Genomic DNA, 24,909 nt, shown 5'->3' with positions numbered 1-24,909 from the left:
ATTAGCAGGCAAATTCATTCCCAATTTAAGATGTCTGGAAAAGAAGCTGCAGAGATTATCACCAACTCTGTTTCAGAAAATCAAAATAACAGCTTTAAAAACTAATAATGTTATCAGTGGAAAACAGTGGAAAATATTTGTTTTTGTCAGATCTGGCAGAAAAATATCATTAAATATTAAAGAGCTGTGAATGTATTGCATTTTATGGCCTCTTTAATCTTAATAACCATTCTCTACATTCTAGCTCGCACAAATATTCTATGAATCATCTCAGCAAACAGCACCATGAAAGTTATGATCTCCAGGTCCGTCACTCACATTACCCAAGTTTAAAGGGAGCTGTGAACAGTGACTTAAATAGCCTGTGAAGTATAGTAGTAGCCCATCTCAACAGGATAGGTCACACATTTTAGACAAGCCAGTGTTTCCTCCATGACAATAAAACACACAAGGGCACAATCCAGCACCAATGTAGACCTGAAAATGAAGACTCTCAGTTATATCACCAGTTGGGAAGCCTAATATCAGGAAATTTAATTCATACAGACTGGATCTTCTGATAAACTACAATGATATTCAGTATATGTCTTACATAATTTTATATCCTATCGATTAGTGCCTAGAAATTAACATGAACCTATCATATTAACGCTGTCTAATCTATCTGATTAGTAGGAGAAACTGAGCAGACTAGAAGCTTAATGTATAGTTTTATACAAAAAGACTCCCTATAAATGTATTAATTTAACCCCTTAGTGACAGAGCCAATTTGGTACTTAATGACCGAGCCAATTTTTGCAATTCTGACCACTGTCACTTTATGAGGTTATAACTCTGGAACGCTTTAACGGATCCCGCTGATTCTGAGATTGTTTTTTCGTTATATATTGCACTTCATGTTCGTGGTAACATTTCTTCGATATTACTTGCGATTATTTATGAAAAAAATGGAAATATGGCGAAAATTTTTAAAATTTTGTAATTTTCAAACTTTGTATTTTTATGCCCTTAAATCAGAGAGATATGTCATGAAAAATAGTTAATAAATAACATTTTCCACATGTATACTTTACATCAGCACAATTTTGGAAACAAAATATTTTTTGTTAGGGAGTTATAAGGGTTAAAAGTTGACCAGCAATTTCTCATTTTTCCAACACCATTTTTTTTTAGGGACCACATCACATTTGAAGTCATTTTGAGGGGTCTATATGATAGAAAATAACGAAGTGTGACACCATTCTAAAAACCACACCCCTCAAGGTTCTCAAAACCACATTCAAGAAGTTTATTAACCCTTTACGTGCTTCACAGGAACTGAAACAATGTGGAAGGAAAAAATGAACATTTAACTTTTTTTGCAAACATCTTAATTCAGAACCATTTTTTTTTATTTTTACATGTGTAAAAACAGAAATGTAACCATAAATTTTGTTATGCAATTTCTCCTGAATACGCCAATACCCCATATATGGGGGTAAACCACTGTTTGGGTGCACCGCAGAGCTTGGAAGTGAAGGAGCGCCGTTTGACTTTTTCAATGCAGAATTGGATGGAATTGAGATCGGACGCCATGTCACGTTTAGAGAGCCCCTGATGTGCCCAAACAGTGGAACCCCCCACAAGTGACACCATTTTTGAAACTAGACCCCTTAAGGAACTTATCTAGATGTGTGGTGAGCACTTTGAACCCCCAAGTACTTCACGGAAGTTTATAACGTAGAGCCGTGAAAATAAAAAATCGCTTTTGTTTACACAAAAATGATCTTTTCGCCCACAAATTCTTATTTTCACAAGGGTAACAGGAGAAATTAGACCACAAAAGTTGTTGTGCGATTTCTCCTGAATACGTCGATACCCAATATGTGTGGGTATACCACTGTTTGGGCGCACCGCAGAGCTTGGAAGAGAAGGAGTGCCATTTTACTTTTTCAATGTAGAATTGTCTGGAATTGAGATCGGACGCCATGTCGCGTTTGGAGAGCCCCTGATGTGCCTAAACAGTAGAAATCCCCCACAAGTGACCCCATTTTGGAAACTAGACCACCCATGGAACTTATCTAGATGTGTGGTGAGAACTTTGAATGCCCAACAATTGTTGTACAATTTGTCCCGAGTATGCTGGTACCCCATATGTGGGGGTAAACCACTGTTTGGGCGCACGGCAGAGGTCGGAAGGAAGGAGCACCGTTTTGGAATGCAGACTTTGATAGAATGGTCTGCGGGCGTTATGTTGCGTTTGCAGAGCCCCTGATGTACCTAAACAGTAGAAACCCTCCACAAGTGACCCCATTTTGGAAACTAGACCCACCAAGGAACTTATCTAGATGTGTGGTGAGAACTTTGAATGCCCAAGTGCTTCACAGAAGTTTAGAATGCAGAGTCGTGAAAATAAAAAATATTTTTTTTCCACAAAAAAGATTTTTTAGCCCCCAAGTTTTTATTTTCACAAGGGTAACAAGAGAAATTGGACCCCAAAAGTTGTCCAATTTGTCCCGGGTATGCTGGTACCCCATATGTGGGGGTAAACCACTGTTTGGGCGCACGGCAGAGCTCGGAAGGAAGGAGCGCCATTTTGGAATGCAGACTTTGATAGAATGGTCTGCAGGCGTTATGTTGCGTTTGCAGAGCCCCTGATGTAGCTAACCAGTAGAAACCCTCCACAAGTGACCCCATTTTGGAAACTAGACCCCCAAGGAACTTATCTAGATGTGTGGTGAGAACTTTGAATGCCCAAGTGCTTCACAGAAGTTTAGAATGCAGAGTCGTGAAAATAAAAAATATTTTTTTTTCCACAAAAAAGATATTGTAGCCCCCAAGTTTTTATTTTCACAAGGGTAACAGGAGAAATTGGACTGCAATAGTTGTTGTCCAATTTATCCCGAGTACGCTGATGCCCCATATGTGGGGTTAACCCACTGTTTGGGCGCACGGCAGAGCTCAGAAGGGAAGGAGCACCATTTGACTTTTTGAGCGCAAAATTGGCTGTCGTGTTTGGAGACCCCCTGATGTACCTAAACAGTGGAAACCCCCCAATTCTAGCTCCAACCCTAACCCAAACACACCCCTAACCCTAATCCCAACCCTATCCATAATCCTAATCACTAACCCTAACGATAATCACAACCCTTACCCCAAAACAACCCTAATGTCAACCCTAACCATAACCCTAATCAAAACCCTAAATCCAACACATTCCTAATCCTAATCTCAACCCTAACCTCAAACCTAACCCTAATCCCAATACACCCCTAATCATAACCCTAACCTTAACCCTAATCCCAAACCTAACCCTAATCCCAAGCGTAACCCTAATGCCAACCCTAACCCTAATCCAAACCCTAACCCTAATCCCAACTCTAACCCTAACTTTAGCCCCAACCCTAGCCCTAACTTTAGCCCCAACCCTAACTTTAGCCCCAACCCTAACCCTAGCCCTAAGGCTACTTTCACACTTGCGTCGTTTGGCATCCGTCGCAATCCGTCATTTTGGACAAGAAACGGATCCTGCAAATGTCCCCGCAGGATGCGTTTTTTGCCCATAGACTTGTATTGCCGACGGATCGTGACGGATAGCCACACGTCGCGTCCGTCGTGCACTGGATCAGTGTTTTGGCGGACCGTCAGCACACCGTCGCATCCGCCATTTCTGACAGCGCATGCGTGGCCGTAACTCCGCCCCCTCCTCCCCAGGACATAGATTGGGCAGCAGATGCGTTGAAAAACTACATCCGCTGCCCACGTTGTGCACAATTTTCACAACATGCGTCGGTATGTCGGGCCGATGCATTGCGACGGCCCCGTACCGACGTAAGTGTGAAAGAAGCCTAACCCTAAATTTGGCGGCAACCCTAACCCTAAATTTAGCCCCAACCCTAACCCTAAATTTAGCCCCAACCCTAACCCTAAATTTAGCCCTAACCCTAGCCCTAACCCTAGCCCTAACCCTAATCCTAGCCCTAAACCTAACCCTAGCCCTAACCCTAGCCCTAACCCTAGCACCAACCCTAGCACTAACCCTAGCACTAACCCTAACCCTAGCCCTAGCCCGAACCCTAGCCCTAACCCTAGCCCTAGCCCTAGCCCTAACCCTAACCCTAACCCTAGCCCTAGCCCTAACCCTAACCCTAACCCTAACCCTAGCCCTAACCCTAATTTTAGCCCCAACTGTTGTGGATTCTGTTTTTGGGCTCCCTCTGGTGGTTACAGATGGTACTGGGTGACTTGTGTTTTCTGCGGTCTCTGGTGTCCACCTGTTCTATCAGGATATGGGAGTTTCCTATTTAACCTGGCTTTCTTGTCATTTCCTCGCCGGCTATCAATGTAATCAGTGTGTCTTGTTACCTCTGCTTCCCGCTTCTGTAATCTTCAGGACAAGCTAAGTTTTTGATTTTCCTGTTCCACGTTTTGCTTAATTTTTGTCTTAGTCCAGCTTGCAGATATGTGATTCCTTTTTGCTGGTTGCTCTAGTGGGCTGATATTACTCCTCATGTTCCATGAGTTGGCACATGAGTTCAAGTAATTTCAGGATGGTTTTTGTAGGGTTTCTCGCTGACCGCGCAGTTCACTTTTGTATCATCTGCTATCTAGATTTAGCGGGCCTCATTTTGCTGAATCTGTTTTCATAACTACGTATGTGCTTTCCTCTCATTTCACCGTCATTACATGTGGGGGGCTGCTATTTCTGTGGGGTGTTTCTCTGGAGGCAAGAGAGGTCTGTGTTTCTTCTAATAGGGGAAGTTAGTCCTTCGGCTGGAGCGAGACGTCTAGGATCATCGTAGGCACGTTCCCCGGCTACAGCTAGTTGTGTGTTTAGGTTCAGGATCGCGGTCAGCTCAGTTTCCATCACCCTAGAGCTTGTTTTGTTTTTTGTGCTTGTCCTTTTGTGATCCCCTGCCATTGGGATCATGACAGTATAGCCGGCCTAAAGTGGTAATCGTATTGGCTGAAGTAGGAGGAAAAGTAGTCTGAGGAAGTTTTTTTTTTTTTTTTTTTCTCCCCTCAGAGTTTGCTGCCTAGCCTTAATTGCAGCCTGGCTGCATCTTACCTCCTCTTAATCCTTGAATGGCTCTGACCTCAGCTGTTTATCATGGACGTCCAGAGTTTGGTTTCCAGCCTGAATAATCTTGCTGCTAAGGTTCAAAATATACAAGATTTTGTTGTACATGCTCCTGTGTCTGAACCTAGAATTCCTATCCCAGAGTTTTTTTCTGGAGATAGATCTAGTTTTCTGAATTTTAGGAACAATTGCAAGTTGTTTCTTTCTTTGAAATCTCGTTCCTCTGGAGACCCTGCTCAGCAAGTCAAAATTGTTATATCTTTCCTGCGGGGTGACCCTCAGAATTGGGCATTTGCATTGGCACCAGGGGATCCTGCGTTGCTCAATGTGGATGCGTTTTTTCTCGCATTGGGTTTGCTCTATGAGGAACCTAACCTAGAGATTCAGGCTGAAAAAGCTTTATTGGCTCTCTCTCAGGGGCAAGATGAAGCAGAAATATATTGTCAGAAATTTCGGAAATGGTCGGTGCTTACTCAGTGGAATGAGTGCGCCCTGGCTGCAAGATTCAGAGATGGCCTTTCTGAGGCCATTAAAGATGTTATGGTGGGGTTCCCTGCGCCTACAGGTCTGAATGAGTCTATGACTATGGCTATTCAGATTGATCAGCGTTTACGGGAGCGCAAACCTGTGCACCATTTGGCGGTGTCTTCTGAACAGGCACCTGAGACAATGCAATGTGATAGAATTCAGTCCAGAAGTGAACGGCAAAACTATAGGCGGAAAAATGGGTTGTGTTTTTATTGTGGTGATTCAGCTCATGTTATATCAGCATGCTCTAAATGCACAAAAAAGGTTGATAAGTCTGTTGCCATTAGTACTTTACAGTCTAAGTTCATTCTGTCTGTGACTCTGATTTGTTCATTATCAGCCATTTCCGTTGATGCCTATGTGGATTCAGGCGCTGCCCTGAGTCTTATGGATTGGTCATTTGCCAACTGCTGTGGGTTTAGTCTGGAGCCTCTGGAAGTCTCTATTCCTTTGAAAGGAATTGACTCTACACCTTTGGCTATGAACAAACCTCAGTACTGGACACAAGTGACCATGCGTATGACTCCCGTTCATCAGGAGGTGATTCGCTTCCTGGTACTGTATAATTTACATGATGTCTTAGTGCTTGGTCTGCCATGGTTACAAACTCATAACCCAGTCTTGGACTGGAAAACGATGTCTGTGTTAAGCTGGGGATGTCAGGGGGTTCATGATGATGCACCTCCGATTTCTATCGCTTCATCTACTCCTTCTGAGGTTCCTGTATTTTTGTCTGATTATCGGGATGTTTTTGAGGAGCCTAAGCTCAATTCGCTTCCTCCTCACAGGGATTGCGATTGTGCTATAGATTTGATTCCTGGCAGTAAATTTCCTAAAGGACGTTTGTTCAATCTGTCAGTGCCAGAGCATACTGCTATGCGGGATTATGTTAAGGAGTCCTTGGAAAAGGGACATATCCGTCCATCTTCGTCCCCTTTGGGAGCAGGTTTTTTTTTCGTGGCCAAAAAAGATGGTTCCTTGAGGCCTTGTATAGATTACCGTCTTTTGAATAAGATTACAGTCAAATATCAGTATCCTTTGCCATTGTTGACTGATTTGTTCACTCGCATTAAGGGGGCTAAATGGTTCACTAAGATTGATCTTCGGGGTGCGTATAATCTTGTGCGGATAAAGCAGGGTGATGAGTGGAAAACCGCATTTAATACGCCTGAGGGCCATTTTGAGTATTTGGTGATGCCTTTTGGACTTTCTAATGCTCCTTCTGTCTTCCAGTCCTTTATGCACGATATTTTCCGTGAATATCTGGATAAATTTATGATTGTGTATTTGGATGATGTTTTGGTTTTTTCTGATGACTGGGAGTCCCATGTTCAGCAGGTCAGGAAGGTGTTTCAGGTCCTGCGGGCCAATTCTTTGTTTGTAAAAGGTTCAAAGTGTCTCTTTGGAGTCCAGAAGATTTCTTTCTTGGGGTATATTTTTTCCCCTTCTACTATTGAGATGGATCCCGTCAAGGTTCAGGCTATTTGTGACTGGACGCAGCCTACATCTCTTAAGAGTCTACAGAAGTTCTTGGGCTTTGCTAATTTTTATCGTCGTTTCATAACTAATTTTTCTAGTGTTGTTAAGCCTTTGACGGATTTGACTAAGAAGGGTGCTGATGTTGCTGATTGGTCTCCTGCGGCTGTGGAGGCCTTTCAGGAACTTAAGCGCCGGTTTTCTTCTGCTCCTGTGTTGCGTCAGCCAGATGTTTCGCTTCCTTTTCAGGTTGAGGTTGATGCTTCCGAGATTGGAGCGGGGGCGGTTTTGTCGCAGAGAAGCTCCGATTGCTCAGTGATGAAGCCATGTGCGTTCTTTTCTAGAAAGTTTTCGCCCACTGAGCGGAATTATGATGTTGGTAATCGGGAGCTTTTGGCCATGAAGTGGGCATTTGAGGAGTGGCGTCATTGGCTTGAGGGTGCTAGACATCGTGTGGTGGTCTTGACTGATCACAAAAATCTGATTTACCTTGAGTCTGCCAAGCGTCTGAATCCTAGACAGGCTCGTTGGTCACTGTTTATCTCCCGGCATCGTTTGCTATTCATAATGTGTTTCATCGGTCGTTGTTGCGGAAGTATGAGGTACCTGTTATTCCTTCGCTTGAACCGCCTGCTCCGGTGCTGGTGGAGGGAGAATTGGAGTATGTTGTGGAGAAGATCTTGGATTCTCGTGTTTCCAGACGGAAACTCCAATATTTGGTCAAGTGGAAGGGTTATGGTCAGGAGGATAATTCTTGGGTGTTTGCCTCTGATGTTCATGCTGCTGATTTGGTCCATGCATTTCATAGGGCTCATCCTGGTCGCCCTGGTGGTTCTCGTGAGGGTTCGGTGACCCCTCCTCAAGGGGGGGGTACTGTTGTGGATTCTGTTTTTGGGCTCCCTCTGGTGGTTACAGATGTTACTGGGTGACTTGTGTTTTCTGCGGTCTCTGGTGTCCACCTGTTCTATCAGGATATGGGAGTTTCCTATTTAACCTGGCTTTCTTGTCATTTCCTCGCCGGCTATCAATGTAATCAGTGTGTCTTGTTACCTCTGCTTCCCGCTTCTGTAATCTTCAGGACAAGCTAAGTTTTGGATTTTCCTGTTCCACGTTTTGCTTAATTTTTGTCTTAGTCCAGCTTGCAGATATGTGATTCCTTTTTGCTGGTTGCTCTAGTGGGCTGATATTACTCCTCATGTTCCATGAGTTGGCACATGAGTTCAAGTAATTTCAGGATGTTTTTTGTAGGGTTTTTCGCTGACCGCGCAGTTCACTTTTGTATCCTCTGCTATCTAGATTTAGCGGGCCTCATTTTGCTGAATCTGTTTTCATAACTACGTATGTGCTTTCCTCTCATTTCACCGTCATTACATGTGGGGGGCTGCTATTTCTGTTGTGTTTCTCTGGAGGCAAGAGAGGTCTGTGTTTCTTCTAATAGGGGAAGTTAGTCCTTCGGCTGGAGCGAGACGTCTAGGATCATCGTAGGCACGTTCCCCGGCTACAGCTAGTTGTGTGTTTAGGTTCAGGATCGCGGTCAGCTCAGTTTCCATCACCCTAGAGCTTGTTTTGTTTTTTGTGCTTGTCCTTTTGTGATCCCCTGCCATTGGGATCATGACACCCAACTGCTCTTCTCCTGCTGGCCGGCAGATGGAGACAGATGGCGGGCGCACTGCGCATGCGCCCGCCATTTTCTTTTCCCCAGAAGATGCCGGTGGCCAGGAGGAGCAGCAGGAGGACCCAGGGACACCGGTAAGTATAATAGGGTCCCCGAATCCCCATATTTCTCTGTCCTCTGATGTGCGATCACATCAGAGGACAGAGAATTACACTTTGCTTTTTTTTTTGCGGTCGCCGGTAAACAGTTAATTACCGGCGATCGCAAAACAGGGGTCGGTAAAACCGACCCCGATCATGCTCTTTGGGGTCTCGGCTACCCCCGGCAGCCGAGACCCCAAAGATTCTCCCGGGGCCGGCCGGCGGGCGCACTGCGCATGCGCCCGCCATTTTGAAGATGGCGGCGCCCACCGGGAGCCACGAAGAGCACCGGGGGAGATAGGTGAGTATCAAGCGGCGATCGGGGACCCCTTTTCTCTGTCCTCTGATGTGCGATCACATCGGAGGACAGAGAAATTAAAAAGAGATCGTGTTTTTTTTTGCGATCGCCGGTAAACGGTTAATTACCGGCGATCGCAAATGCGGGGTCGGTACAAAACCCCCCGAATCATGTTCTCTGGGTCTCGGCTACCCCCGGCAGCCGAGACCCCGGAGAAAATCCGACTCTGGGGGGCGCTATTTACTTTTTCCACTTTTTAAATTAACGGCGCTGTGGTTTAAGTACCCTTAGCGGCCGCCGTTAATAGGCGTATCGGCGGTCGCTAAGGGGTTAAAGCCCTGCTAACTGTTGACGTTTTCTTTCAGTGGACAGTTCTTCTTACTGGATAGTATTCTTTATGCGCATTGCTTGCAAAGCTGGAAGATTTTAATTTTCCTGGCCCTTTAATTGGAAAAGCTATTAATAGAGAGACTCTATAGTCCTAAATATAGTGGAAACATTGGAGCTAGTGTATACTGATTGGCAGCATCCTGGTCCTTAAATTAAAGAGAAAGCTAGGGGGCATAACTTAATGGAGTGAGACTACAGTTTAGAGGGATTGTCCAGAATCTGAGAAGCATCTGCCTTTTTTACCCACACGCAGACCCCTATGCGAACAGGGAGTTCCAATTCTAGACACAGATCATGATCAGACATAATTCTGGAAGATTCAGAAACTGATCAATGTTAAAGCCACCAGATATGACAATATTAATGATTACATTTTACTCTTATTTAGAGTAATTTAAGCCATTGTTTTAACTAAGAAAATTAACTTCAAAAGTTCTGCTACTTTCATGAAAAATTGGACAAATTGCAAAAGTTTGACTTAAAAACAGTTCCCCACATAGGAATAGGAATGTTTTTGCGGCCCGTGTGTCTATTTCTACAAACCCTATTCAGATTTAGGCTGGGGCTGCATTGCGACATTTGCTACATGACAGCAATTCTCTGAAAAGTCACATCTCAAAAATATTTGTGCAATTTCACTGTGACTTGCTGTCATATGACTATTTTAGAGCTGAGAATTTGCTGTAAATAACACAGCCCAAGCAGCATGTACTGTAAGTCGCATGTAAGTTGTAAGTCGTGTGCACCTTGTATTGAGGGCTATCACAAGGGTGCTGCATGCAACTTGCTACTACGCCCCAGCCATATGGAACAGTCACAGAAATTTCTGCGGAAAATCTGTTGCATATGAATTCCTAAACAAAACTTTGAAGATAAATTATTCAGGCAGGGCAATGAGTTTCCAATTCAATTTCAGTTAGAAATTTTGTAAAATTATTTCAGATGATTATTACAGCAGATAAATAGTATTTAAAAAAAAGCACATCAGTTTAAAAACAGGAATTAACCTCGTCAAATTACACACTACATTTCCAGTAATGCTGGATGTTGGTTGCAAGTTTTGTATTTCATTGCATCTAAAATTAAGTAAAAATAAAAAGGTAGAGCCTGTCATTAACCCCTTAGTGATGTGGCCTATTTGGGATGTTAGGAGTCGGAAGCAGCCCCTTTTTGCAAATCTGGCATTTTGGCACTTTTGGAAACAATAACTTTGGAATGCCTTTTGTATCCAGTAATTTTTAAATTGTAATTTTTTGTGGAACATGGTACTTTGCATTAATAATACATTTAGGTCAATATGCTTTGAATTAATACAAAAATAAATTTAGAAAAAAAAATTGAAAAATGCCATAAACCCCTTAATCCCATATGACGTACTATCCCGTCAAGGCAACCTGGGACTTTATTCCCAGTGACGGGATAGTACGTCATATGCGATCGGCTGCGCTCACGGGGTGATCGCGGCCAGGTGTCCGCTGACTATCGCAGCAGACATCCGGCACTATGTGTCAGGAGTGGCCACAGACCGCCCCTGGTACACCAACCCCAGCACACAGCGATCAAACATGATTGCAGAGTTCCGGCGGCATGGGGAAGCATCGCTCAGGGAGGGGGCTCCCTGCGTGCTTCCCTGAGACCCTCGGAGCAACACGATGTGATCGCGTTGCTCCAAGGGTCTCCTACCTCTTTCTCCCTGCAGGCCCCGGATCCAAAATGGCTGCAGGGCTACATCCGCGTCCTGCAGGGAGGTGGCTTACCAGCGCCTGCTCAGAGCAAGCGCTGGTAAGCCTGCAGCCCTGCATGTCTGATCGCTGATCTGACACAGTGCTGTGCAAAGTGTCAGATCAGCGATCTGTCACTATAACATGATGCCCCCCCTGGGGCAATGTTATAGAGTAACAAAAAATTCACATGTTAAAAAAAATTAAAAAAATCCTAAATAAAGAAAAAAATATATATATTGTTCCCATAAATACATTTCTTTATCTAAATAATTAAAAAAATATAAAAGTACACACACACACACTAGTTAACCCCTTCAGTGAATGCGATAAAAAAACAAAAACAAAAAAAAAACGAGGAAAAAAACAATGCTTTATTATCATACCGCCGAACAAAAAGTGGAATAACACGCGATCAAAAAGACAGATATAAATAACCACGGTGTGGCTGAAAATATCATCTTGTCCTGCAAAAAACAGCTGCCATACAGCATCATCAGTGAAAAAATAAAAAAGTTATAGTCCTCAGAATAAAGCGATGCAAAAATAATTATTTTTTCTATAAAATAGTGTTTATCGTATAAAAGCGCCAAAGCATAAAAAAATGATATAAATGAGGTATCGCTGTAATCGTACTGACCCGAAGAATAAAACTGCTTTATCCATCTTACCAAATGCGGAACGGTATAAACGTCCCCCCAAAAGACGTAAATATGGTAAGCACATCGGTGCACCAACAGGTGTCGAACGTGGAGATAAAGGAAGCCGCTGGTGCCTAGACAGCTACTGTGCTAAGCCTGTCATATATAAAAGGGGAAAACTTTATGCTATAGAGTTTAGGTCACCGCGCTAACTACTCCAGGATAATGAACTCAGCCAGTCTAAACAATGTCCAAAAGAGTGATTCCCACAGAAGAAATGGAGTAAACACTTACTGTGTCGCTGTGGTGCCGGTGCAGTTAGGGCGTTTTGGCATGATGGAGCGCTGGGCAAAAAAAGGGGGAATCAGCTGCTCCTCCGTGCGTCCAGAGTTGGAGGTCCGATCGGCGGCGTAGACCGGCAGAGCTGCGGGGAGCGTCCTCTCCTGTTGGCGCCTAGCCGCCACGCGCACCAGAGAGATAGATAAGCGGCGTCCCGGCCGAGGGCGCCGCTACACTGCAGCGGGGAATGAGGGGGCATGGTCTGGGTGACATCACCCGGAGCTGCAAGGAAAGAGCAGGAGACGGGTGCCGTACAGGGCCTCTTTTGCCTACGCGTTTCGAAGGTCACCGGACCTTCTTCGTCAGGGCTATTTATCCTGGAGTAGGTAGCGCGGTGACCTAAATTCTATAAGGTCCCCCCAAAAGAAATTCATGAATAGCTGGTTTTTGGTCATTCTGCCTCACAAAAATAAATAGCGGAATAAAAAGCGATTAAAAAAATGTCACGTGCCCGAAAATGTGACCAATAAAAACGTGAACTCGTCCCGCAAAAAACAACACCTCACATGACTCTGTGGACCAAAATATGGAAAAATTATAGTTCTCAAAATGTGGAGACGTAAAAACTATTTTTTTGCAATAAAAAGCGTCTTTTAGTCTGTGATGGCTGCCAATCATAAAAATCCGCTAAAAAACCTTGCTATAAATAGTAAAGCAAACCCACCTTCATCACCCCCTTAGTTAGGGAAAAATAATAAAATTACAAAAAGTTTTTATTTCCATTTTCCCATTAGGGTTAGGGCTAGGGTTGGGGCTAGGGTTATGGCTAGGGTTAGGGCTAGGGTTAGGATCAGGGCTAGGGTTAGGGCTAGGGTTAGTGTTTGGGTTAGGGGTAGGGTTAGGGCTAGGGTTAGGGCTAGGGTTAGGGCTTCAGTTAGAATTGGGGGTTTCCACTGTTTAGGCACATCAGGGGCTTTCCAAACGCAACATGGTGTCCCATCTCAATTCCAGCCAATTCTGCATTGAAAGTAAAACAGTGCTCCTTCCCTTCCGAGCTCTCCCATGCGCCCAAACAGGGGTTTACCCCAACATACGGGGTATCAGCGTACTCAGGACAAATTGGACAACAACTTTTGGGGTCCAACTTCTCTTGTTACCCTTGGGAAAATAAAAATTTGAGGGGCTAAAAAAACATTTTTGTGGGAAAAAATGATTTTTTATTTTCACGGCTCTGCGTTATAAACTGTAGTGAAACACTTTGGGATTCAAAGTTCTCACAACACATCTAGATAAGTTCATTCTGGGGTCTACTTTCCAATATGGTCACTTGTGGGGGGTTTCTACTGTTTAGGTACATTAGGGGCTCTGCAAATGCAATGTGACGCCTGCAGACCAATCCATCTAAGTCTGCATTCCAAATGGCGCTTCTCTCCTTTCCGAGCTCTGCCATGCACCCAAATGGTGGTTACCCCACACATGGGGTATCAGCGTACTCAGGACAAATTGGACAACAACTTTTGGGGTCCAATTTCTCCTATTAACCTTGGCAAAATACAAAACTGGGGGTTAAAAAATAATTTTTGTGGAAAAAATGATTTTTTATTTTCACGACTGCGTTATAAACTGTAGTGAAACACTTGAGGGTTCAAAGTTCTCACAACACATCTAGATAAGTTTCTTGTGGGGTCTAGTTTCCAATATAGTCACTTGTGTTTTTTTTTACTGTTTAGGTACATTAGGGGCTCTGCAAATGCAATGTGACGCCTGCAGACCAATCCATCTAAGTCTGCATTCTAAAAGGTGCTCCTTCCCTTCCGAGCTTTGCTATGCACCCAAACAGTTTTTCCCCCCCACATATGGGGTATCAGCATGCTCAGGACAAATTGGACAACAACTTTGGTGTCCAGTATCTCCTGTTACCCTTGGGAAAATACAAAACTGGGGGCTAAAAAATAATTTTTGTGGGAAAAAAAAATAATTTTTATTTTCAAGGCTTTGCGTTATAAACTGTAGTGAAACACTTGGGGGTTCAAAGCTCTCACAACACATCTAGATAAGTTCCTTAGGGGGTCTACTTTCCAAAATGGTGTCACTTTTGGGGGGTTTCTATGTTTAGGCACATCAGTGGCTCTCCAAAAGCAACATAGCGTCCCATCAGAATTCCTGTCAACTTGCATTGAAAAGTCAAACGGCACTCCTTCGCTTCTGAGCTCTGCCATGCGCCCAAACAGTGGTTTACCCCCACATATTGGGTATCAGCATACTCAGGACAAATTGCACAACAACTTTTGGGGTCCAATTTATTCTCTTACCCTTGGAAAAATAAAAAATTGGGGGCGAAAAGATCATTTTTGGGAAAAAATATGATTTTTTATTTTTACGGCTCTGCATTATAAACTTTTGTGAAGCACTTGGTGTGTCAAAGTGCTCACCACACATCTAGATAAGTTCCTTAGGGGGTCTACTTTCCAAAATGGTGTCACTTGTGGGGGTTTCAATGTTTAGGCACATCAGTGGCTCTCCAAATGCAACATGGCGTCCAATCTCAATTCCTGTCAATTTTGCATTGAAAAGTTAAATAGAGCTTCTTTCCTTCCGTGCTCTGCCATGCGCCCAAACAGTGGTTTACCCCCACATATGGGGTATCAGGACAAATTGTACAACAACTTTTGGGGTCAATTTTCTCCTGTTACCCTTGGTAAAATAAATCAAATTGGAGCTGAATTAAATTTTGTGTGAAAAAAAGTTAAATATTCATTTTTATTTAAACATGCCAAAAATTCCTGTGAAACACCTGAAGGGTTAATAAACTTATTAAATTTGGTTTTGAGCACCTTGAGGGGTGCAATTTTTAGAATGGTGTCACACTTGGTTATTTTCTATCATATAGACCCCTCAAAATGACTTCAAATGAGATGTGGTCCATAAAAAAAAATGGTGTTGTAAAAATGAGAAATTGCTGGTCAACTTTTAACCCTTATAACTCCCTAACAAAAAAAAATTTTGTTCCAAAAATGTGCTAATGTAAAGAAGACATGTGGGAAATGTTACGTATTAAGTATTTTGTGTGACATACAGTATCTCTGTGATTTAAGGGCTTAAAAATTCAAAGTTGGAAAATTGCGAAATTTTCAAAATTTTCACCAAATTTCCATTTTTTTCACAAATAAGCGCAAGTCTTAGGCTAGGTTCACATTGCGTTAGTGCAATCCATTTAGTGGATACGCTAACGCAATGTCCAAAAAGGGATTGCGTTTGGCAATCCCACTAGCGCAGATCCCCTATCTGCGCTAATGAAGAACGGACCCTGAACGCTGCAAGCGATCGAGGTCCGTCCGAAACTAACGGCACATCGCAGATGCATGCCAAAAATGGCATATGTTAGCGATGCGTTTGCGACTCGTTAGCACATTGCAGTCAATGGGTGCGCTAACGGATCCGTTACATAGCGTTAATTGTGACAATTTCACCATTTAACGGATTCCATTAGCGGACACCCACTAATGCAATGTGAACCTAGCCTTATCGAAGAAATTTTACCACTATCATGAAGTACAATATGTCTCAAGAAAACAGTGTAAGAATCATCAGGATCCATTGAAGCGTTCCAGAGTTATAACCTCATAAAGGGACAGTGGTCAGAAAAATTGGCCCGGTCATTAACGTGCAAACCGCTCTTGGGGCTTAAGGGGTTAAAAGAGATAGTCGCAACATACAAAATAGTTAATATTAACAGTTCTGACATGTCTACTTTATGTTATGGCATAGTATTTATGTGTCACCTTATTTTCCTGGTACTTATGGTATTTGTATGTTAATAATTTTAGTACTGACTTTCACATTTTTAAGAAATGTTCAATAACTTATTTTTAAGAGCAAATTCAGTTCTCATGTACTTATTCATCAGGAGCAGATATCCAGCTGGTGCAGCTGTACCGGGGCCCAGAGGTGAAGGGGGCTTGCTGACACCAGCACCTAATTCAGATATGTATTGTATTACAATGCAGAGTTCTGCCGGCTTCATGCACTGCAATGCACACTACTGGCTAATCATAGGCATGCACGTCATAGGTGGTGCATGGCAGTGATATCATGCACCATGGCAAGCAAGCACTTTTTCTTCAAATGTATTGGAGAACAACAGAACAGTGAACATTATCATTGCAAGGGGCCCAGTATGGGGGATATTATATCATGAAGAAGCACATGATGAGGGATATTATACCATGAAGGGACCCAGGATGGGGGACATTATACCAAGAAGAAACCCAGGATGAGGATCATTATATCTTGAATGGCTCAGGATGGTGGACATTATACCAGGATGGGAGACATTATACCATGAGGGGGCCCAGGATGGGAGACATTATACCAGGATGGAACCCAGGATGGGAGACATTATACCATGAGGGGGCCCAGGATGGGAGACATTATACCATGAGGGGGCCCAGGATGAGAGACATTATACCAGGAAGAAACCCAAGATGGGAGACATTATACCAATAGGGGGCCCAGGATGGGGGAAATTATACCATGAAGGAGTCCAGTTCGGGGGATATTAACCCCTTTACCCCCAAGGGTGGTTTGCACGTTAATGACCGGGCCAATTTTTACATTTCTGACCACTGTCTCTTTATGAAGTTATAACTCCGAAACGCTTCAACGGATCTTAGCGATTCTGAGACTGTTTTCTTGTAATATATTGTACTTCATGATAGTGGTAAAATTTCTTCGATATAACTTGCGTTTATTTGTGAAAAAAACGGAAATTTTGCGAAAATTTTGAAAATTTTGCAATTTTCCAACTTTGAATTTTTATTCTGTTAAACCAGAGAGTTATGTGACACAATATAGTTAATAAATAACATTTCCCACATGTCTACTTTACATCAGCACAATTTTGGAAACAAAATTTTATTTCTACAAAGTTATAAGGGTTAAAATTTGACCAGCAATTTCTCATTTTTACAACAAAATTTACAAAACCATTTTTTTTAGGGACCACCTCACAGCGTCGGACTGGAGCACCTTGGGCCCACCAGAGAAAATCATTCTTGGGGCCCACTATGTAGCTACATAGAAATAGATACAAGACCACCAATTGTGCGGTAAAAAGCGCTAATATCAGGGTATAATATAAGGTAGTTCACGTCTTAATAATGTAGCAAGGGTTGGGGTAGCCCCCTCACAGAATATAATGTAGCCCCCTCATAAAATATAATGCAGTCCCCTCTCATAGAATATAATGCAGCACCCCACAAAATATAATGCAACCCTCTCAGGTATGACGCAGTCCCCACCATAGAATATAATGTAGCACCCCATAGGGTATAATGCAGCCCCCCCCATATAGTGTAATGCCATCCACCACAGAATATAATGTAGTCCCCTGAGAGAATGCAGTTCCACCACAGAATATAATGCAGCCCCCCCATAGAGTATACTGTAGCCCCCTCATATAGTATGATGTAGCCCCCATAATATTATGTAGTCCCCTGAGAGAATAATGCAGCCCCACCACAGAATATAATGCAGCCCCCCATAGAGTATACTGTAACCCCTCATATAGTATGATGTAGCCCCCCATAATATAATATAGTACCTTGAGTATAATGCAGTCCCCCCACAGAATATAATGTAGCCCCCCAGGGCCGTATTTAGAGTTTCTGCTGCCCTAGGCACTTTTAGTGCTGCCTCCCCCATTGGTGAGTATGACACTATCGGCAGTGACTTTGGCAAGAATCGCTTATGTGAAAGTCGCCTTTTGCAGCAGATCCGGCAGTTTTTCTGCATCTGCCGCGTAACGGATCACTTACAGCAACACTGCGTTCGGCCTCATTCATTCCCTATGGGATTTGCGGCACTTGCCGTGATCTGGCAAATGTGGTACCATACCTCCCAACTTTTGAAGGGAAGGAGGTATTAAGTTTGTGGCGCGCGTAGTGTACCGCAGCAAATTTTAGGCCACGCCTCTGACCAGACCCATTTCACAACTAGTCACACCCATATCCACGTCCCAACCGCAGCTATTTAGCACTGCTGATCACACTGTTTTATATACAATAATTATAAGCAAACAAAAATATGGCCACACATGATGCTCCATACTGTATAATGGCCACACATGATGCTGCATACTGTATAATGGCCACACATGATGCTCCATACTGTATAACGGCCACACATGATGCTCCATACTGTATAATGGCCACACATGATGCTCCATACTGTATAATGTTCATTGGCCACCCATGATGCTCCATACTGTATAACGGCCACACATGATGCTCAATACTGTATAATGACCCCCCTCCTGTATGCACGGCTCATATCCCCCCCTGTATGCATGGCTTATATTCCCCCCTGTATGGCTCATATTCCCCCCCGCCTGCATGGCTCATATTCCCCCCTGCATGGCTTATATACCCCCCTGCATGGCTCATATTCCCCCCCCTGCATGGCTCATATTCCACCCCCCCTGCATGGCTCATATTCCCCACCCCCCTGCATGGCTCATATTCCCCCCCCCCTGCATGGCTAATATTCCCCCCCCTGCATGGCTCATATTCCCCCCCCCTGCATGGCTCATATTCCCCCCTGCACGGCTCATATTCCCCCCTGCACGGCTCATATTCCCCCCTGCATGGCTCATATTTCCCCCCCCCCTGCATGGCTCATATTCCCCCCCCTGCATGGCTCATATTCCCCCCCCTGCATGGCTCATATTCCCCCCCTGCATGGCTCATATTACCCCCCCCCTGCATGGCTCATATTCCCCCCCCCTGCATGGCTCATATTACCCCCCCCCCTGCATGGCTCATATTCCCCCCCCCGCATGGCTCATATTCCCCCCCCTGCATGGCTCATATTACCCCCCCCTGCATGGCTCATATTACCCCCCACTGCATGACTCATATTCCCCCCCCTGCATGGCTTTTATTCCCCCCTGTATGTTTCTCTCCGCACCTGCTCCTGCTCGGCGCGCCGGCTTATGTCCTCCTTTATCCCCCCGTCCCTCATACTCACCTGTCCCACTGCACGGCCGTGCCGACTGCCCTCGCGCTCTGTCCCGACTCCAGGCGGCGGCGCCGGCGCAGCACCTTCTTCCTGCTTGAGCGGTCATGTGACACCGTTCATTAAGATCATGAATATGCGCATATTCATGATCTTAATGAGCGGTGTCACGTGACAGCTCGTTCAGGACGAGCTGCAGTGCAGACGCCGAGACCATCGCTGGAGCAGGCAGGGTGAGTATTCAAGGCGGGGGCGGCGGGGGAGGGGGCCCTGGAGCGGGGGGAGGCCCCTGGAGCGGGGGGAGGCCCTGCCAGCAGGTGTCAGTGCCAGGGCCCACCGGAGGATCCTCCGGTTCCCCGGTGGGCCAGTCCGAGCCTGCCACCTCACATTACCCAAAAGTGACACCAGTTTTTAAACTGCACCCCTCAAGGTGCTCAAAACCACATTCAAGAAGTTTATTAATCCTTCAGGTGTTTCACAGCAGCAGAAGCAACATAGAAGGAAAAAATTAACATTTTACTTTTTAGTCACAAAAATGTTCTTTCAGCAATAATTTTTTAATTTAATTTCCCAAGGGTAAAAAGGGAAAATGGACCTCAAAAGTTGTTGTCCAATTTGTCCTGAGTACGCTGATACCCCACATGTGAGGGGGAACCACTTTTTGGGCGCATGGCAGGGCTCAGAAGGAAAGGAGTGTCGTTTGACATTTTCAAGCTAAAATTAGCTGGAATTGAGATCAGACGCCATGTCGCATTTATAGAGCCCCTGATGTGCCTAAACAGTGGAAACCCCCCACAAGTGACCGCATTTTGGAAACTAGACCCCCTAAGGAACTTATCTAGATGTGTCGTGAGCACTTTTATTCCCCAAGTGCTTCACGAAAGTTTATAACACCCGGGCGTGAAAATAAAAAATACTATTTTTTCCACATACATGATCGCTTAGTCCCCAATTTTTATTTTCTCAAAAGTAAAAGGAGAAATTGGACCCCAAAAGTTATTGTCCAATTTGTCCTGAGTACGCTGATACCCCATATGTGGGGAGGAACCACTGTTTGGGCGCATGGCAGGACTCAGAAGGAAAGGAGCGCCGTTTGACATTTTCAAGCTAAAATTGGCTGGAATTGATATCGGATGCCATGTCGCGTTTGGAGAGCCACTGATGTTCCTAAACAGTGGAAAACCCCCACAAGTGTCCCCATTTTGGAAACTAGACCCCCTAAGGAACTTATCTAGATGTGCTGTGAGCACTTTTATCCCCCAAGTGCTTCACAAAAGTTTATAACGCCCGGGCGTGAAAATAAAAAATCCTATTTTTTCCACAAACATGATCGTTTAGTCCCCAATTTTTATTTTCTCAAAGGTAAAAGGAGAAATTGGACCCCAAATGTTGTTGTCCAATTTGTCCTGAGTACGCTGGTACCCCATATGTGGGAAAAAACTGTTTGGGCACTTCGGGACTCAGAAGGGAAGCAGTGACGATTTGGAATGCAGACTTTGATGGACTAGTTCTGAGGGCGTCATGTTCCGTTTGCAGAGCCCCTGATGTGCCTAAACAGTAAAAAAAAATCACAAGTGAGATCATTTTGGAACGTAGACCCCCAAGGAACTTACTTAGATGTGCCCCCTCTTTGGAACTAATCTACTGGTTACTGTTAAGTAAATTAGTAGTGCATGGAGGTGTGGTACAATTTGAAGCAGTCCTTCATACACAGGCCAGGTTTGTCGGGGCAGGTGTCGCATTGATAAATGGTGTCCTTGCGTACTCCTCTTTTGTAGCACACTCGGCACCTTTTTTGCGGCTTACCTTTTTTTATCAGTTGGCGGGACCACCCCCGGAAAATGCTGACCTGGTACGATACGAGCACCCTCAGTTCCGGAAGTACTGGGGCCCGCTCCTTAGTTCGTGCCAAATATCAGGGCCTTAACCACTACCTCCTGGAACTGAAGGTACGACGTATCAGTGTGTCGTGCACAGCAGGAAAGTGTTGAGCATTGCCATTGCCATTTGTACGATGTACATGGACACCTTGGCCTTCCTCAAAGCACTGTATGGTTGGAGGAGTTGATCGGAGAGATCAACGCCCCCCATGTTTTTGTTGTACCCCAGTACACAGTCCGGTTTGCAGACCTGTGTAGAGGTACCCCATACATTGCTGAGGGCACTGCCATCACCGTGTATGGTGGTCAAGAGAAGGACATCCCTCTTGTCCTTGTACTTGACCACCAGCAGGTGGTCGCTACATTGGGCTTTGCTCTCACCTTTTCTGAGCATCTGCCCAAGTAGCGTCTTCGGGAGGCCTCTCTGATTTTTGCGGACAGTACCGCAGGCTGCGGTACCTCGCGCAGAGAGGGATTTGTAGAGTGGGATGCTGGAATAAAAGTTATCAGTGTAGAGGTGATAACCTTTATCCAGCAGTGGGTGCACCAAATCCCACACAATTTTCCCTCTCACTCCCAGGATGGATGGACACTCAAGGACACTCAGGCAGTTCAATCCTGCTGTCCTTCCCTTCGTACACTCTAAAGCTGTAGGTGTACCCTGAGGTACTCTCACACAGCTTGTAGAGTTTGATTCCGTACCTGGCCCTTTTGCTGGGCAGGTATTGACGGAATTTGAGCTGCCCCTTAAAATGAACCAAGGACTCATCCACGCAGATGTCCCTTTTGGGCACGTACACTTCAGCAAACATTTTGCTGAAGTGTTCGATGACCAGCCAAACTTTGAACAGACGGTCAAAATTGGGGTCATCTCGTGCGGGACACCGTGCATTATCGTTGTAATGCAGGAACTTATGGATGGCCTCAAAACGCGTCCGAACCATGACCATTCGCAACACTGGAGTGTTATATAAAATATCTACACTCCAATATTGCCGAATTTCTGGCTTCTTCATGATCCCCATGTGGAGGACTAGGCCCCAAAACTGCATCATTTCAACTGCATCTACAGGAGACCAGTTAGAAAATGATGAACCGGGGTTTTGCTCCAAAAATTGCCGAGCATACAAATTAGTTTGCTCCACCATGAGGTTAATAAAATCCTCAGAGAAAAAGACTTTAAAAAAGTCTATTTCTGTGAGGCCGGTGGTGTCAAACTTAATTCCTGATTCTGCCACAAAATCAGGAATCAGTGGCTCGTAATTTTCGGGGGGCGAGGTCCATATGGGGTCCGAAGAGGGTCGCGCTGGTTCATCTTCAGGAGTGGGCGCTGCCTGATCTTCTCTCCTGTGGCGTCTGCATGGCGGTTCCGCAGGACCCGAGGAGGAAGATGAGGAGGAGTAGGAGGAGGAGGAAGAGGATGAAGAATCTGAAGAGTAAAGGAATGTGGGATCCTCTCCCTCGCTCTCAGTGTCGAAGGCAAGGAAAGAATATGCCTCCTCCAATGAATAGCGCTGCTGGGACGAACGGGATGAACGGGACATTTTTTTTGTGAGTATGGTGCTTGGGTGTAATTTATTGGTAACTATGTGTACGTGTGGGATAGTGTTTGGTGCAAACTATTCTGAAAGGAAAAAGCTAAAGAAAAAAAAAGCAAATAGGGAAAAAAAACATGTGAAAGGAAAAGTCTAAAACAGTAGGTCCTAGCTCTGATAAGTGAACCGCGCCACTTATCAAAGTTCGGCGGCGGCTGGGTGCTCGGACGGGGATGTGGAAAAAAAAAAAGAAACGAATGGCACGGGTTTAGACGCAGCGGCTGGGTGCCCGCAAGGGGATGTGAAAAAAAAAGAAACGAAAGGCACGGGTTTAGACGCAGCGGCTGGGTGCGCAGACGGGGATGTGGAAAAAAAACAAAAACCGAAAGGCACGGGTTTAGACGCAGCGGCTGGGTGCACGGACGGAGATGTGGAAAAAAAAGAAACGAAAGGCACGGGTTTAGACGCAGCGGCTGGGTGCGCGGACGGGGATGTGGAGAAAAAAAAGAAATGAAAGGCACGGGTTTAGACGCAGTAGCTGGGTGTGCGGACGGGGATGTGGAAAAAAAAAAGAAACGAAAGGCACGGGTTTAGACGCAGCGGCTGAGTGCGCGCAAGGGGATGTGAAAAAAAGAAGCGAAAGGCACAGGTTTAGACGCAGCGGCTGGGTGCGCGCAAGGGGATGTGGGAAAGAAAAGTGAGCACGAGTGTTGATTGGTGAACTGCGTCACCAATCAACGCTCGGCAGCACTAAAGGGGGTGAAAAAGAAAAGCGAGCACGAGTGTTGATCGGTGAACTGCATCATCAATCAACGCTCGGCAGCTGCTAAATTTGGGCACGGACAGACGCGGCGCAAAGTGGGGGTGGAGGGGGAAGGGTAAGGGGGGGTAAGGGGGAGTGAAGTAAGATCGGGCCGGGATCGGGGATGAACACTTACGTTTGTAGTCTCTCTTCTTTCTTCTGTCTTCTTTCTTCTGTCTTCTTTCTTTTTTCTTTAGCAAGAATTGTGGTGTCACAGGCTACAGTGGCACCACAAGTCTCAGCACAGGAGGGAATCTTTCAGCGTGACCGCTCTGCAGGGATCCTCACCATGTGTGAGGATTCCTGAAGAGCCGTCAGACAGGTCAGGGACAGGTGAGACAGGTCACAGAGCGGTCACACTGCTGCTGTGACCTGTCATTGGTGGGATCGAATGATCACATCGATCCCACCAATCAGAGGAGGCCCTGGTGATGCCGGTGTTGCTAGGCACCAGCCTATGATCGGAGCTCACAGCTCCGATCATAGGCAGGTCACCGGCAGGTCACCAGCAGGTGACCAGCAGGTCACCATCAGGGCACAGCACGGGCACACCGCTGCTGTGCCCTCTGATTGGCAGAGCTGCAGGATCCCAGAGCTGCAGGATCCGGATGCAGGGAGATGAGGCAGGGCATGCATTTTCAAGCAGGGCACAGCGCGGTAACACCACCGCTGTGCCCTGCGATTGGCGCGATCGATGTGATTGTCGATCGCGCCAATCCGGCGGGTCTGTGCCCTCTGATTGGCGCGATCGACGATCACATCGATCGCGCCAATCAGAGCTGCAGGATCCGGAGCAGCAGGGCAGCTGAAGCAGGCTCCAGAGCAGGTAGTTTCAGGCAAGGCACAGCGCTGTAACACCGCCACTGTTGGCGCGATCGATGTGATCGTCGATCGCGCCAATCCGGGGGGGTTTTGGTCGGTGCCTGGGTTGCCAGTGTTGCATTAAAGGGCATGACGTACTATCCCGTCGGTGGTCATACGGGCCCACCCCACCTCGACGGGATAGTACGTCAGATGTCAGAAAGGGGCTAAACTAGGAAGGTGCTCCAGATAAGGAACATCATAGCAGTAAGAGCCCAGGATGGGGGACATTAAATCAGAAAGAAGCCCAAAATTGGGGATATTACACCACGAAGGGGCTCAAGATGGGGAACATTGCACCAGGAAAGGACAAATTATTATAGGATGAGGCCCAGGATAGGGAACATCATTATATGGAGTGGGTGTCTTTATAGGATCTAGATTTCTACAAGGGCCCATACATCTGACCAGAATGCAATTTGGGGCTATTCATTCCTGTGAGCGGTGCCAGTGACCGCTGACAGGAAGAGCTGTGGCACCCGAAGACAGTGTGACAGGCAGGGGCAGCGTCAGGAGCGCTGGGACTAGGTGAGTATTTTATATTCACCTGTCCGCGTTCCACATGCCGGGCGCCGCTCTGTCTTCGCGTCCTCTTGTAGTGACTGTTCAGGTCAGAGGGCGCGATGACGCATATAGTGTGCGCGGCGCCCTCTGCCTGATCAGTCAGTGC

General features: G+C 45.5%; 1 protein-coding gene across 2 annotated transcripts in view; it reads right to left on the bottom strand.

Annotated features, from left to right (window-relative positions):
- Positions 1-24,909, bottom strand: part of LOC138665532 (heparan-alpha-glucosaminide N-acetyltransferase-like) — a 1,558,440-nt gene that overhangs the window by 32,259 nt on the left and 1,501,272 nt on the right. The gene's annotated exons all lie outside the window — the stretch shown is intronic.

Source organism: Ranitomeya imitator, chromosome 2 (assembly GCF_032444005.1).
Source record: "Ranitomeya imitator isolate aRanImi1 chromosome 2, aRanImi1.pri, whole genome shotgun sequence".
Lineage (NCBI taxonomy): Eukaryota > Metazoa > Chordata > Amphibia > Anura > Dendrobatidae > Ranitomeya > Ranitomeya imitator.
Note: the sequence above shows the minus strand (reverse complement) of the source record. Positions and strands in the feature narration are given on the sequence as shown.